We start from the raw sequence: 17,052 nt of genomic DNA, 5'->3' as shown, positions 1-17,052 counted from the left end.
TCAGAACCAGGGATGATGACACAGAGCTGTAGTTTCAGGATTCTAGTACAGCCCACAAGAACCCTGATTGGCATAGATGTCAACTTTTTATACATTAGGCTAATGCTTCATCAATACATACTATTCTCAAAAGTTTAAAACTTAGCTTGATGCGCCATAGGTAAGAAAAAAGTTTGGCACACCTAAAAGATGATGACTGTAGTCTGCAGTAAAAAAAAAACACAAAATGTATGCTTACCTGATAAATTAATTTATTTCAAGAAGGTGAGAGTCCACAAGTCATCACATGTGAAAAATCCCTTCCTGAACCTTAGAAAGAGGCAATAGATATCCCAGCACACTAGAGCTTTAAATCCCTCCCTCTTCACATCTTCCTCAGTCATACATATAGCCATGTAGAAGAGCTAAACAGAAAAGAAGGAAAGTCATAATATGTGGGAATCCATACCCAGTGAAGGCAAGTACATAACTAATCAAGCACTATGGCCCACAGACCTTACCTGCCAAAAGCAGTCTCAAAAAGGCATACATATCAAAGTGACAGAATTTCAAATAAGTGTGCCAAGAAGATCAAGTAGCTGCCTTGCAAATCTGGTCAATAGAAGCTTCATCATGAAAATTCACAATGAGTTTAAATTGCCCGAGTAGAATGAACAGTAATGTGTTAAGGGGTAGCTTTCTCCACAGTGTGCAAAGAAGACCAAGTAGCTGACTTGCATTAGCATTTTATTGTATGAAACAAAACAAAGAGACATTAAATTTGACACTTAACAAACCTAATTGATACCTTTATGAAGAGCCTCCTATAGAAACTAAAGAACTGTAGGAATTCTCAAATAAATACAGTGGTAACCATTGTGAACACACCACACAAAAACGTTTGTCCAGACCATATGATAAATAAGTTAGGTAACAGTTTACTTAGCCTGAATCAAGGTGTCAATAACCTTGTCAGAGAAAACTCACTAAGACAGCACTAAATGTTCCATTGCCATGTTTTCAAAATTCGGAGTTTTGAGATCTTGATAATAGAAAGGACTTTGAGAGAGCAGATGCCTTCTTAGAAGAAACCCACAAGGCAGGCACAATGACATCTTAACCCAATCCACAAACCAAATCCTATGAGGTTACGTTGGGGCAATCAGAATTGCTGAGGCTTGTTCCTGTAATATTCTGGCTATCACTCAATAGAAATGGAGGAAAGATGTAAATCAGGTTAAATGACCAAGGAGCCACTAGGGTATCTATCAGGTCCCAAGACATTGCACAACACTGGGGTGGTTTATAATTCAAACAAGAGTCTATGAGCGCTATCTCTGGCAGACCTAAATGTCTCACAATGGGGTTAAAACCTTCCTGATTCAGAGACTATTCTCCTGGGTGAAGAAACTAGCGACTGATAAAGCCTGCCTCCCAATGTTCACACAGTGGATGGTGGAAATCATGCAACAATGATATTCTGTCCAACTGATGATGGAGGAAACTTCCCTTATTGTTAAAAAACTGCAAGCTCCTCCATGATTATTTATATAGGCCAATAAAGCCTGCAAGCTGAAAGGATCACCTATAAAAAAAACCTTAATTTCCATCTAAAGCATTCCTCCAAAGAAATAGTTGTATTTCAAGCAAGAATGTGAATAGCTGCATTAACCTTTGGAATAGTTTCTCAAATCTCTGTATTGACAGAACTAATAGGAAACTTAGATTTACACTTAGAAGATGCAAGAAAAGAATACCTGGTTTCTGTCATTCCTTAGAAATTAGTTCAGGCATGGTAAAAGAGGAAGGCTGTTTGTGAGCTGAGTTAAAGAATGTATCTGTCTGTTTAACGGGTTGCCTAACTGTAGTAAGACAATCCTCTACCTCTAAAGAACCTAAAACCTCCCTCACTAAAGCATTAATAAGCTTAAGCCTGAAATAAAAGGAAAAATCCTCTGCCACAGCAGCAGGGTCTTGAGACTCAGAGAGACTATCTTCAGTATAAGAGTCCTCAGAGTCAGAAACACCTCTATCATCAATGGATAACTTAGAGGAGCCGTTTCTAAGGGAAGTGCATGAAATGCTAAAGGCCAAAGAAGGACCACTTTAAAAATCCTTGCAAATGTCCATGCTTAACTGAATATACATTTGGAAAAAGTTCAGATGAATCCTCCTGGAAGCGGCCTTGATAAGGCAGAAACCCTTGCACACTCTAAAGTGAGCATAATCATGTTTAGGGTTAGAAATAGACTCAGCACATCAGGTACATAGCAGAGAGGGGGGGGGCACCTGAGAATTTTTACAAAGCAAACACAAACTGGTCATTAAGTGGTTAAAGTATCAGAGGGTCTCCCCTCCAAAAAGTTAGTTAATGGACTAGAAGATTGAGCTGCACTAGTTTTCTCCATAGTTACACTAAAGAGGTAGCCTAAGTATCAGAGATAGGCTAAAGCAAATAAGCAGTACGAGACACATATATAATTAACCCAGAGGGGAACAAAATGCATAGTGTAAAACTGATTAACCCTTAAGAGGGAAAAAAATAATAATCATAATAATAATAATAATAAGGTTCTGTCAAATAGGCACTGAAAAACTGTGAACAAAGACAGATTTGACATAGCAAATAACAGAACATAAACAGTTAAATACTATTAATACCCCTAATCTGAAACCAAGCTCTGTTAATCAGAGTACTTTACCATCTCCACAGGTCCTGAAAGCCTTCTTCACAAGCTAAATAGGTTAAAGAAACAAAGGAATGCACAATGATTTTCTCAGTAAAGGCACGCTAAAAAAGGGAGCTAAAATGGTTAAGCCTTAGCACACCTGCACTACAGGTTAGCGATAAAACCAAGAACCTAAGGGAGATAAGAGGAACCTAAGTGTAGGTGAAGGAAATACACTATGTGCCTCTCAAAAGTAACTTTATATCACTTTAAACCGACCACGCTAAATTTAAAGCAATAGTAATATTTTAAAAAACTTTAAATTTTGTGTGTTTTATGTAAAGAATGTGTACATGTTCATTCTAATACCTGCAAGGCTATGAAGGTGCAAAGTACTCACCTGTCAGCACCTTCGGCCATTTGCTTACCTCAGCTACAGCAACTTGCTTCCAGTTGAGTAGTCCATCCTAGGGACTAAAAGCATGATGCCAAGGATCTAAACACGTAACAGCATCTACAACCCAGGGGATTGATGGACAAGTCCACATTTGAAGATGAAACAAACAAACAAAAATGGAAGAAGTTATTTTGGTGGTAATAATTAAAACGCAAGATATGCCTCAAGAGATGTGCTGGGTTGTCTCAGTACACCAGATAATATCTGGCCAAGAAATTTACCAGTTAATATCCCCTGTCAACTGCCAATAAAAAACACAGGTGACATGCAATAAAACCATAGAACTTCCTTAAAACAACTTGTGAATAAGCAGCAACATGCTTCTTAGCATGGTCAGACTGGGAATAAAAAGCATATATATATAAAAAAAGTATGACCAATACAAGTAATGATATATAATTGACTTCTCTTCTGAGGGGGGACGCAGCCTGCTAGAGCTTCTCCCTTTCCTGAGTTTCAAGATCGGTGTGTGTGTGGTGGCACTGACCTCCTCCCAGAATGTATCTCAATGTATCTCAAGGAAGGAAACCACTCCTCTAGATTTCGTCCTCAAATAAAAAAGAATCCAGACATAGGGTAATATGTCAGGATAAATGAAAAGACTAAAAAGGCCATTTTACACTAATAGGCTTACAATTTAAAAATTAAAAGCATTTAATAAATTCAATTTTAAAATTCAAAGCTTTCTCAGATCTCATGATCGTCATCATCAATCACAACTTAAAGGGACACTGAACCCAACTTAGTAATAAGAGTTAGTAGTCACTCAGATACGGATCAACTATAATGAGTCACACGTCCAGTCCCAGCCAATCCAAATTCTTTCAAATGCAAAACAAAGTTCTTCTTTATTTTTTAATCCTGATTCATGTCCCAAAATCCAACGAAAAGTCCACAAAATTAAATAAAGGAGGCATATCTAAAAGAGAAAAATAACGTGAATACCCATATCACCATTAAACATTTTGTGATATAAAGTATATAAAACATAATAGTACATACTATATACTAACTGATTATTAAAGTATTAACCAATTACCTATTGACTAATTTGTTATATATAAACCAATGTCTAATATAATCACAAAATAGGCTTACTAATCTAGTGAATTAAATGGATAGTCTAGTCAAAATTGAACTTTCATAATTCAGATAGAGCATGCAATTTTAAGCAAGTTTCTAATTTCTGCCTATCAATTTTTCTTCATTTTATTGGTAAGTTTAATTAAAAAAAGCAAGAATGTTAAGCTTAGTAAGCGGACCATATTTGGTTCAGCACCTAGGTAGAGCTTATTGATTGGTGTCAAAAAGTAGCTACCAATCAGCAAGTGCTACCCAGGTGCTGAATCATAAATCTACTTAACTGAAAAGTGCTCTAAAGCACTTATATATAGGTCTATATATGTATACATATGCATTTATGTGTTTATATATGTCTGTAAATACATATATACACATATACATATATAAATGCATCTGTACACATATATAAACACATATATATCTATCTTTATATATCTCAATGTTTAAGCCCTTTGCTTGCCTTTTTTTTTCTAACACCTGAGAACTCATATCTTTGAGTCCAACAACAATCAAAACTTGAAACAACAGTGTGTGTATATATATATATATATATATATATATATATATACATATATATATATATATATATATATATATATATATATATATATATATATATATATACTGTATATATTTAAATGTAGTATGGAGAGCACATAATGCCATCCTTATAACCCTCTTTAAAGTGAATGTAAATTTTGATGCTAAAGTGCCCGGTTTTTAAAACTTTGATTAAAAATAGGGGCACTTTAATTCATCAAAATTTTCATTTCACTCCTGTTGGGAAAAAAAACTTACCTTTTAATCTTCACAGCAGCTCCAGCTTCCTCCGCCGATTTCAAAGCCTCTTCCTGGGTCTAAAATGAGGCATCTGGCTTCCTCCAATTGCAGCAGTGAATCAGACACTGAATCCCCCGGGGGGGAAGCTGTGATTGGAGGATGACCTATCAATCATTTCTGACATCATAAATGGCTTGTGAGACCGGAGGAACCTGGAGCTGCTGTGAAGTTTAAAAGGTAAGTTTTTTGTCACAACAGGAGTGAAAGGTAAACTTTGATGAATTAAAGTGCCCCTGTTTTTAACCAAAGTTTTAAAAACCAGGCACTTTAGCATCAAAATTTACATTCACTTTAAGCCCATATAACTTTTATGTGAACTATTTTTTATAAATAATTGTATTAGATGGTGTTATTATGAGTGTAACTGTTCTTTGTAATGTATTTTTATGAGTTTTGTGTCACGGTGCCAGGAATCAGACTGAGACGAGAAGTGCAAAAATAATCACACCTTTATTAAAAATCAAAAAATAATAAAAAGTCCACATGTCAAATAACAAGCCAGGAGTTAAAGCCAGAGCTGGTAGTCAGACAAGCCGAATCAGGAGCCAAAGCGAGTAGTCAGACGAGCCGAGTCAGGAACCAGGAGGGACGTCAGACAGCCAGGTAATACACAGGAACTCACAAACAGGTCTGAGACAACGCAAGGACAAAGCATACTGAACAGAGGCCCTTCAAATAATAAGTGATGACATCACAATTATGAGACTGCAATCTGTTTCACACGGATGATGTACACCAGCCTGGCCATAGGAGAGCGTGCAGGAAATGAGCAGCATCACACACTTTTTTGGTTAGCAAAACAGTTAACTAGAGCTCTAAGGATGCACTAACCTGATAAACGTTTACTTGAATTTCGCTTGTGATCGCGTTTACTTTCAACTTGTAATACCAGCACAATTTAACCTGATATCACTTGCGCTCAAACGTTTGAGCTCCACTCATAATCTGGACATTTATTTGGTATTCTTTCCCTGTTGAGAATGACTGAAACGAATGCTTAACTCTTTTAGTCATCTCTAACTTTTATTAAAGTCTTTCATGGGACTCAAAGAAATATCATCCTTAGGCTTCTATTAAAGAAGGTGCTCAATCTTTATTCATAGTCTGCTTGGTTTCCAAATTATTTGTGGTTATTCTGGGATGATTTGTTTTAAAATATATGAATTTTTAAGGATTGGCCAGTGTTTTTTTTACAATCTTATTCATCTTATTATGTTCTCTACTAAAAGTAATTATAAATGGGGGAAAAAACATCTCTTTTTGCCCCTTTAGTTCTATCTTTTTCTAGTTTTAATTTTTTTGAGGATAACCTTTTTCTATAAATCTCTCTTTTAAAAGTGATGATTGACCCTCATAATCTTCAGAATTTCTGCAATTTTCTTTACTTCTTAAAAATTGACTTTTTGGTATAGCTTTAACTGATAAAGACTGTCATTACTGATGTGTTATATATATATATATATATATATATATATATATATATATATTTTAAAGGTACTAGTCATTATATTTGTAACTGAGAGAAAAGAATGGAACTCCTAAATTGTATCCCCGATGCAAGATAATATTACAATACATTTATTTGTTTGGAAAATGGGTGCTGGATAGTAAGAAACTAGTAGTTAACCACTCAAAGTGTATAATTAAAAGCACTCCACACCAATTATAGCACTTACAGGTGAAACTCTACAGAGAGATATCCTCACAGTATATAAGTTGAATTGTATGATTATAAATCCTGAATTAGCGTGTAGATCTCTATAAATCACACTACACTAGGTCAAAAAATATTTGGTTAGCTCACTAATACTGATTACATCAAATAGCAGAACCATTAGAAATAATATCACTCAGTGTTGCAGTGTAGTTAAATATATTGTCTCTAAACTAAAATTCTAGCCACTAAATTATAATTGCCTACTGGGCTAAAAGTTGCCAATCCTCCTTGCACACAGCTAGACTAAAATTAACTTTGTGTTTTGTTAATATTTTTATTTTGGAATTGGGCTTTGTACCCAAGCTGGCCTGGAGTTCACTGCCTGAGTCGCTTAGAGCTGTGCAACTGTCTGTGTGTGCTGGTGAGTGCACAGGGCTGTGAGTTCAGCAGTGGCATGGGATGTGCACTCAGTCCCATTTAAGAATGCAGTCAATTTCCATGTTTTGTATGTGTCAAGGGAAATTACAAAAGGCCAATGTCACTCTTGTTTGTATATTAGTTTGTTTGATTAAAATCATGTATTATGTGGTTGTAGGTTGGTGACCAGGAAGGAATATACCTTGACAAAGTCCTAGGCCATCACCATTTGGCTAAACCTTGAAACTAACTCTTTCATTTTGCTTTTAATAAAAGAGTGACATACTTTCTATCGGCGAGATTACGAGTTTTGCGGTAACAGGGGTGTGTTGCTAACAAGGATTTTTTTAACGCTCCCTTAAGACAATGCTGGTATTACGTTTTTTTTTAAACCAGGCGTTAGCCGCAAAAAGGTGAGCGTAGAGCAAAATTTTGCTCCACATCTCACCTCAATACCAGCTGCTTACGGTAGCGGTAAGCTGGCTAAACGTGCTCGTGCACAATTTCCCCATAGGAATCAATGGGGCAGATTCAGCTGAAAAAAAACCCTAACACCTGCAAAAAAAGCAGCGTTCAGCTCCTAATCTGCCGCCCCCGACATCAACGATACCTGCATTATATTATTAACCCCTAATCTGCCACTCCGGACACCGCCGCCACCTACATTATAGTTATTAACCCCTAATCTCCCTCCCCCAACATCGCCGAACCCTATATTATATTTATTAACCCCTAATCTGCCCCCCAATGTTGCCGCAACCTACCTACACGAATTAACCCCTAATCTGCCGCCGCCAACGTTGCCGCCATTATAATAAAGTTATTAACCCCTAAACCTAAGTCTAACCCTAACCCTAACACCCCCCCAATTTAAATATAATTTAAATACATCTAAATAAAATTACTATCATTAACTAAATTATTCCTATTTAAAACTAAATACTTACCTATAAAATAAACCCTAACGGCTAGATTTAGAGTTTTGTCGGTAATGACCCGCGTAGCTAACGCTGGCTTTTTTATGGCCGCACCTTTAAAATAACTCTGGTATTGAGAGTCCACAGAATGGCTGCGTTAGGCTCCAAAAAAGGAGCGTATAGCATATTTAACGCCACTGCAACTCTCGATACCAGAGTTGCTTACGGACGCGGCCAGCCTAAAAAACGTGCTCGTGCACGATTCCCCCATAGGAAACAATGGGGCTGTTTGAGCTGAAAAAAAACCTAACACCTGCAAAAAAGCCGATTTCAGCTCCTAACGCAGCCCCATTGTTTGCTATGGGGAAACACTTCCTACGTCTGCACCTAACACTCTAACATGTACCCCGAGTCTAAACACCCCTAACCTTACACTTATTAACCCCTATTCTGCCGCCCCCGCTATCGCTGACCCCTGCATATTATTTTTAACCCTAATCTGCCGCTCCGTAAACCGCCACTACTTACATTATCCCTATGTACCCCTAATCTGCTGCCACTAACACCGCCGACCCCTATATTATACTTATTAACCCCTAATCTGCCGAGCGGACCGCACCGCTATTATAATAAAGTTATTAACCCCTAATCCGCCTAACTAACCCTATAATAAATAGTATTAACCCCTAATCTGCCCTCCCTAACATCGCCGACACCTAACTTCAATTATTAACCCCTAATCTGCCGACTGGAGCTCACCGCTATTCTAATAAATGTATTAACCCCTAAAGCTAAGTCTAACCCTAACACTAACACCCCCCTAAATTAAATATAATTTTAATCTAACAAAATTAATTAACTCTTATTAAATAAATTATTCCTATTTAAAGCTAAATACTTACCTGTAAAATAAACCCTAATATAGCTACAATATACATTATAATTATATTATAGCTATTTTAGGATTAATATTTATTTTACAGGTAACTTTGTATTTATTTTAACCAGGTACAATAGCTATTAAATAGTTAAGAACTATTTAATAGCTAAAATAGTTAAAATAATTACAAATTTACCTGTAAAATATATCCTAACCTAAGTTACAATTAAACCTAACACTACACTATCAATAAATAAATTAAATAAAATACCTACAATTGAAGATGCCGTTGATAGAAGACTTCATCCGGATCATGGACCTCTTCAGCTCCCGCTTGGATGAAGACTTCAGCCGGATCATGGACCTCTTCAGCTCCCGCTTGGATGATGACTTCAGCCGGATCATGGACCTCTTCAGCCCCCCGCTTGGGCTTGGATCAGGACATCGGAGGAGCTCTTCTGGATCGATCGGTGAACCTGGTATGGTGAAGATAAGGTAGGAAGATCTTCAGGGGCTTAGTGTTAGGTTTATTTAAGGGGGGTTTGGGTTAGATTAGGGGTATGTGGGTGCTGGGTTGTAATGTTGGGGGGGGGTATTGTATGTTTTTTTTTACAGGCAAAAGAGCTGAACTTCTTGGGGCATGCCCCGCAAAGGGCCCTGTTCAGGGCTGGTAAGGTAAAAGAGCTTTGAACTTTAGTAATTTAGAATAGGGTAGGACATTTTATTTTGGGGGGCTTTGTTATTTTATTAGGGGGCTTAGAGTAGGTGTAATTAGTTTAAAATTGTTGTAATATTTTTCTTATGTTTGCAAATATTTTTTTATTTTTTGTAACTTAGTTCTTTTTTATTTTTTGTACTTTAGTTAGTTTATTTCATTGTAGTTATTTGTAGGTATTGTATTTAATTAATTTATTGATAGTGTAGTGTTAGGTTTAATTGTAGGTAATTGTAGGTATTTTATTTAATTTATTTATTGATAGTGTAGTGTTAGGTTTAATTGTAACTTAGGTTAGGATTTATTTTACAGGTAATTTTGTAATTATTTTAACTAGGTAGCTATTAAATAGTTCTTAACTATTTAATAGCTATTGTACCTGGTTAAAATAAATACAAAGTTACCTGTAAAATAAATATAAATCCTAAAATAGCTATAATATAATTATAATTTATATTGTAGCTATATTAGGATTTATTTTACAGGTAAGTATTTAGCTTTAAATAGGAATAATTTATTTAATAAGAGTTAATTAATTTAGTTAGATTAAAATTATATTTAATTTAGGGGGGTGTTAGTGTTAGGGTTAGACTTAGCTTTAAGGGTTAATACATTTATTAGAATAGCGGTGAGCTCCGGTCGGCAGATTAGGGGTTAATGTTTGAAGTTAGGTGTCGGCAATGTTAGGGAGGGCAGATTAGGGGTTAATACTATTTATTATAGGGTTAGTGAGGCGGATTAGGGGTTAATAACTTTATTATAATAGTGGTGCGTTCCGGTCAGCAGATTAGGGGTTAATAAGTGTAGGCAGGTGGAGGCGACGTTGAGGGCGGCAGATTAGGGGTTAATAAATATAATATAGGGGTCGGCGGTGTTAGGGGCAGCAGATTAGGGGTACATAGCTATAATGTAGGTGGCGGCGCTTTGCGGTCGGCAGATTAGGGGTTAATTATTGTAGGTAGCTGGTGGCGACGTTGTGGGGGGCAGGTTAGGGGTTAATAAATATAATACAGGGGTTGGCGGTGTTAGGGACAGCAGATTAGGGGTACATAAGTATAACGTAGGTGGCGGTCGGCAGATTAGGGTTTAAAAAAATTTAATCGAATGGCGGCGATGTGGGGGGACCTCGGTTTAGGGGTACATAGGTAGTTTATGGGTGTTAGTGTACTTTAGAGCACAGTAGTTAAGAGCCTTATGAACCGGCGTTAGCCCAGAAAGCTCTTAACTACTGTTTTTTTTCTGCGGCTGGAGTTTTGTCGTTAGATTTCTAACGCTCACTTCAGACACGACTCTAAATACCGGAGTTAGAAAGATCCCATTGAAAAGATAGGATACGCAAATGACTTAAGAGGATCTGCGGTATGGAAAAGTCGCGGCTGAAAAGTGAGCGTTAGACCCTTTTTTGACTGACTCCAAATACCGGCGGTAGCCTAAAACCAGCGTTAGGAGCCTCTAACGCTGGTTTTCACGGCTACCGCCAAACTCCAAATCTAGGCCTAAGATAGCTACAATATAACTAATAATTACATTGTATCTAGCTTAGGATTTATTTTTATTTTACAGGCAACTTTGTATTTATTTTAACTAGGTACAATAGTTATTAAATAGTTATTAACTATTTAATAGCTACCTAGTTAAAATAAGTACAAATTTACCTGTAAAATAAATCCTAACCTAAATTACAATTACACCTAATAGGATTTTTCCTACCTTAATTCCGATTGGCTGATAGAATCCCATAAGCCAATCGGAATTCAAGGGACGCCATCTTGGATTACGTCATTTAAAGGAACCTTCATTCTTCGTTTGGACTTCGTTTGAAGAGGATGCTCCGCGTTGGCTGGTTTGAAGATGGACCCGCTCCGCTCCGGATGGATGAAGATAGAAGATGCCGTCTGGATGAAGACTTCTGCTGCTTGGAGGACCTCTTCTGCCCGGATCGGATGAAGACTTCTACCCCTCTGGAGGTCCAATTGTGCCTGGCTGGGTGAAGACGTCTCAATGTAGGGTGATCTTCAAGGGGGTAGTGTTAGGTTTTATTAATGGGGGATTGGGTGGGTTTTAAAGTAGGGTTGGTTGTGTGGGTGGTGGGTTTTAATGTTTGGGGGGTATTGTAAAAGAAAGCCCTTTTAAGGGCTATTTGTAATTTAGTATAGGGTAGGGCTTTTTATTATTTTGGGGGGCTTTTTATTTTATTAGGGGGATTAGAGTAGGTGTAATTAGTTTAAAATTCTTGTAATTATTTTTTTATTTTCTGTAATTTAGTGGGGTTTTTTTCCGTACTTTATTTTATTTAATTTACTTGTAGTTAATTGTAGTTAGTTTAGGTAATTTATTTAATTATAGTGTAGTGTTAGGTGTTATTGTAACTTAGGTTAGGATTTATTTTACAGGTAAATTTGTACTTATTTTAACTAGGTAGCTATTAAATAATTAATAACTATTTAATAACTATTGTACCAAGTTAAAATAAATACAAATATGCCTGTAAAATAAATATAAATCCTAAGCTAGCTACAATGTAACTATTAGTTATATTGTAGCTATCTTATGGTTTATTTTATACTGTAGGTTAGTATTTAGTTTTAAATAGAATTTATTTATTTAATTGTAGTCATTTTATTTAGTTTTATTTAAATTATATTTAAGTTAGGGGGTGTTAGGGTTAGGAAGCAAGAAGGGTGAGGGAAAGTGGGGTTTGTGAATAAGAATTATAGGGTTAAACATTGCAGCTTAAATTAGCTTACCCTTTAATTCTAGAGCTGAGGCAGTGATATACACTTATATGTATAGCTGATGCCACAGAGTTTGCAAAACAGAGAGAAAGACTGTCTGTCTCTATATGTGATAAAATTGTCTCAAACAGCAACATTCGAACTCAAAAAACTTTATTGGAGACAAGAGATTAGTCCAGCTGGACTCATACACACGCACACACACACACACACACTGGTTAAAAATAGCTAAAATGCACAGACATAATGTAATAGTAAATTGCCTAATACAAAATCGAAAATATTATTGTAAAAAAATGTATCTGCAATCTTAAGGCAAAATTGAATGCCCCTCACATGGGGTAATGGTCTGAGATTGCGATATCATAGATATTATACAGGATAGTTAACACTATAACTAATTTGGCCCAGATTGTTATATGCATATATTACTCTCCAGGATATGTAGAAGCGTGACAATAGGAGACATACATTCCACAGATATATTCACTCTTAGGCTATGCAGTAAGTATTGATACAGAGAAAAGTCTCAAGTATTAGATATAAATAGTGTGTCTCTAAATTAAGTCAAAAAGTAAACTAACAGATTAGGCTCCTTACGTAAATTGCATCATTAAAGTTATTTAAACCACATATGAAATAATAAAAGTCGTGGACCTGTCAGTTATCACAGTGACTAACGAGATAGCTACAATGCTACTCTTTCAGGATTAAATGAGTACAATAACTATAATTTATATTTGTAGTTAGTCGAATCCATACAATACTGTTAATAATGCCTGAAAATTAAATAAATGCATGGTTGGTCAGTTGATCACAGACATTTGTTTTTTTTAATTTTTCATATTGTGATATAAATATTATTATATCATCATAAGAACACATGTAATGTGCTCTCACAAGTATCTTACTTTTATTCGAGTGATTCATCACTTTAATTTCATCCACAATTAATAGTGGATTTATTAACTAACACACTTTTAGAAATTTCACATCAAGTTCATAGTTTATGTATCATGCTTAAACACTTCCCTTCTCCTAGTCAAATTTTGATCACTCATTTTTTTTTCTTATATTTTATTCTATTTAATATATGCACGTCTCATCTGACTCATACTAAGTTGAAGTTAATTTGGACTGAGAAAAAAGTTTTGTTACAAGCATATTTCACAATATAAAAATAGCCCTGTTAGCACTTTTATCTTATTTTCACATGAGAAAATTGAAGCACGATAAGCACACTTAGTATATCGTATATACTTTGTCGTAGGTTAATTTCCATATTATTTATTTAACATTAACATTTTGTATAAATGTATTCTTGATTGCTCTTAACAATAATTATGCTTTTTATAATAATCATAATTTATTTGGTAGCTACTCTCATAATATTACATCTTTCCGCTTTTGACATGATTACACTGTGTTAAAACATATTTTATTGATATGTATCTTTCCCGTACTACCGTTGTAATACTGTTTATATCGTACTGAGACAATCGCTAATGTGATATATATTATAATTTTTCAACAAACTGCTTATGCTCTATGACAACATATGTAAGTTAATACCTTGTAATAAATATATTCTAGACTGTTTCAATAGAAATGACTATCCGTTTGACAGCTACTGTTAGTATATAACATCCTTCTGTTTTGACCTAGCAAATAATGACGCCAGTAAACATCTCCATATGATTGGTTAAGACTAAGTTATGGTTTAAATAATGCTGACCAATTTAAAATGGAGAATGAGATCACGATGATCCAATCAATGGATCCGGTCGGGTCTTACATTTGGATATTACCCGCTCAGTTTGGCCGGCGCGTACCCCTCTGAAGAAGCGTTATGTGAAACGCGCGTCAGGGGCACTGTTCACGAGGTCATAGTACCTCTCTGTTTTTAGACGCTTGCTCATGCAGACAATGATATTATTTGATTGTTGACAAATCGAATTCAGCTCAGGATAACGTTAATTCAGTCTCCGCTTTAGACTGTAAATAATAGAAGGGGAGAAGCGCAGACTCAAGTGCAGTATAAAAAGTTTATTCAGACAATTAACAAATAACAAATTGAACACTCACAAGATAGTGCATAGGTCTATGCATATATTAGCCGACTGCTATGTCCCAAAGACTGATTCCTTGTAGCGGTACTTCCAGGGATGTCTAACAAGTCAGTTCAGTTTCTTTAGTAGGAGTGCCGCTTCACCGGCTTTACAAACAAACCCGCTCTGCAGTCGCGGGTGAATGACGTTTCCTATAGCACTCAATGGGTGCTTGGATCACTGACGACTCCTGGACTACGGATCCCACCAGGGATCAAAACAGCTAAGCAAATTACTTCTTGTCCCCCACACCAATTGGTCAATGTTCCATTGGTTACTTTATGTCTGAGTTTAGTGGGAGCTAGATAATTTTTGATATCTTTGCTTTTTTTGAAAATAACTTCTGGTTTATCCCCTAAAACATTATGGAGCACAGGATCTAGTTTTAATACTTCCCAGTGTTTACCCAAGATTCTTTTAATTTGTTGATGTTGATTAACAAATAGTAGAGACTTTTCTAGCTCAGTTTCTTGTTATTGTTAAAATCCAGCCAGTATAACGTTAATTTTAGCTTCCGCTATAGAAGAGGCATTTTTTAGGAGGGCAATACTTGGTTTCCATTCGATCTATGCTACATATAACAAGCAATACAGTGCTTTAAGTATCTAAATAATATCCATCAGAGACAACAGGCATATTTAGTATTGTAGCTATCTCGTTAGTCACTGTGATAACTGACAGGTCCACGGCTTTTATTATTTCATATGTGGTTTAAATAACTTTAATGATGCAATTTGCGTAAGGAGCCTAATTTGTCAGTTTACGTTTTGACTTAATTTAGAGACACACTATTTATAGATAATACTTGAGACTTTTCTCTGTATCAATACCTACTGCATAGCCTAAGAGTGAATATATCTGTGGAATGTAAGTCTCCTATTGTCACGCTTCTACATATCCTGGAGAGTAATATATGCATATAACAATCTGGGCCAAATTAGTTATAGTGTTAACTATCCTGTATAATATCTATGATATCGCAATCTTAGACCATAACCCCATGTGATGGGGCATTCAATTTTGCCTTAAGATTGCAGATACATTTTTTTTACAATAATTTTTTCGATTTTGTATTAGGCAATTTACTATTACATTATGTCTGTGAGTTTTAGCTATTTTTAACCAGTGTGTGTGTGTGTGCGTGTGTACGAGTCCAGCTGGACTAATCTCTTGTCTCCAATAAAGTTTTTTGAGTTTGAATGTTGCTGTTTGAGACAATTTTATCACATATATTTGATTCCTAGTATCATTTGGTTTTGGTTATATAATCATTTAGAGACAGGCAGTCGTTCTCTCTGTTTTGCAAACTCTGTTGCATCAGCTATACATATAAGTGTTAGGGTTAGGGTTAGACTTAGGTTTAGGGGTTAATAAATTTAATATAGTAGCGGCGACGTTGGGGGCAGCAGATTAGGGGTTAATAGATGTAGATAGGTTTCGGCAATGTTAGGGTTGACAGATTAGGGGTTAATAAAATTTAACTAATGTTTGCGAGGCGGGAGTGCGGCGGTTTAGGGGTTAATATATTTATTACAGTGGCGGCGATGTCTGGTCGGCAGATTAGGGGTTAAAAACTTTATTTAAGTTTTTCCGATGTGGGGGGGGGCTCAGTTTAGGGGTGAATAGGTAGTTTATGGGTGTACTTTTTAGCACTTTAGTTAAGAGTTTTATGTTACGGCGTTAGCCCATAAAACTCTTAACTACTGACTTTTAAATGCGGTAGGAGTCTTGACAGGAGAGGGTGTACCGCTCACTTCTTCCAAGACTCTTAATACCGGCGTTAGGCAAATCCCATTAAAAAGATAGGATACGCAATTAACGTAAGGGGATTTGCGGTAAGCTCGAGTCGCAGAAGAAAAGTGAGCGGGACACCTGTACCTGCCAGACTCGTAGTACCAGCGGGCGTTAAAAAGCAGCGTTGGGACCTCTCAACGCTGCTTTTTAAGCCTAACGCAAAACTCGTAATCTAGCTGTATGTGTTTTATGGATTTGTGTGCATGTGTGTGCGTGTAAATAAAATGTTTTCTTTTCAACATATTGCAATCCCAAAACTGTATTTTTGGTCTGGCTTCTAGATTTTAGAGTCATATTTCTTAAGCCCTGCCCTATATCGAAGTATAAGCATTCACTTGAGTCACTCTTGACAACAATGAGCAAGAATGTTTAAAATTATGTGCAGCTCATGCGTACAACAAGCAACTCTGTCTGCTTCACATGTTGCCATTGATATTCTTATGCTTAGGGCAGTTTATTTTTTTGCCCTCCCCGGAAAAATTTCTGTGGAAATCCATGGCTCATGGAGCTCTTACTAGGCTCTTGAAAAGCGAGCGAAATTAGTAGATACTTGTTACCAGCTTTTGACAAAGCTTTTTTAGCAAAACATGTTAGGGAAGCATTAAGGGGGACTTATGGGGTCACTTGTTTTAATTTACCTATGTATGCTGTTAACAAGTATCTACCCATTATGCCCACTAATTTTCAAGAGTATAAGAGCTCTGTGAGCCTATACTATATATTTACCCAGTGGGTATTATTAAGGAGATGATAACTTTATTTGCTTTTATTAGAACCATTTATCTTTGGGGGGTTTTGATA

The sequence above is a fragment of the Bombina bombina genome, chromosome 7, assembly GCF_027579735.1.
Source record: "Bombina bombina isolate aBomBom1 chromosome 7, aBomBom1.pri, whole genome shotgun sequence".
NCBI classification, from domain to species: Eukaryota; Metazoa; Chordata; class Amphibia; order Anura; family Bombinatoridae; genus Bombina; species Bombina bombina.
Note: the sequence above shows the minus strand (reverse complement) of the source record.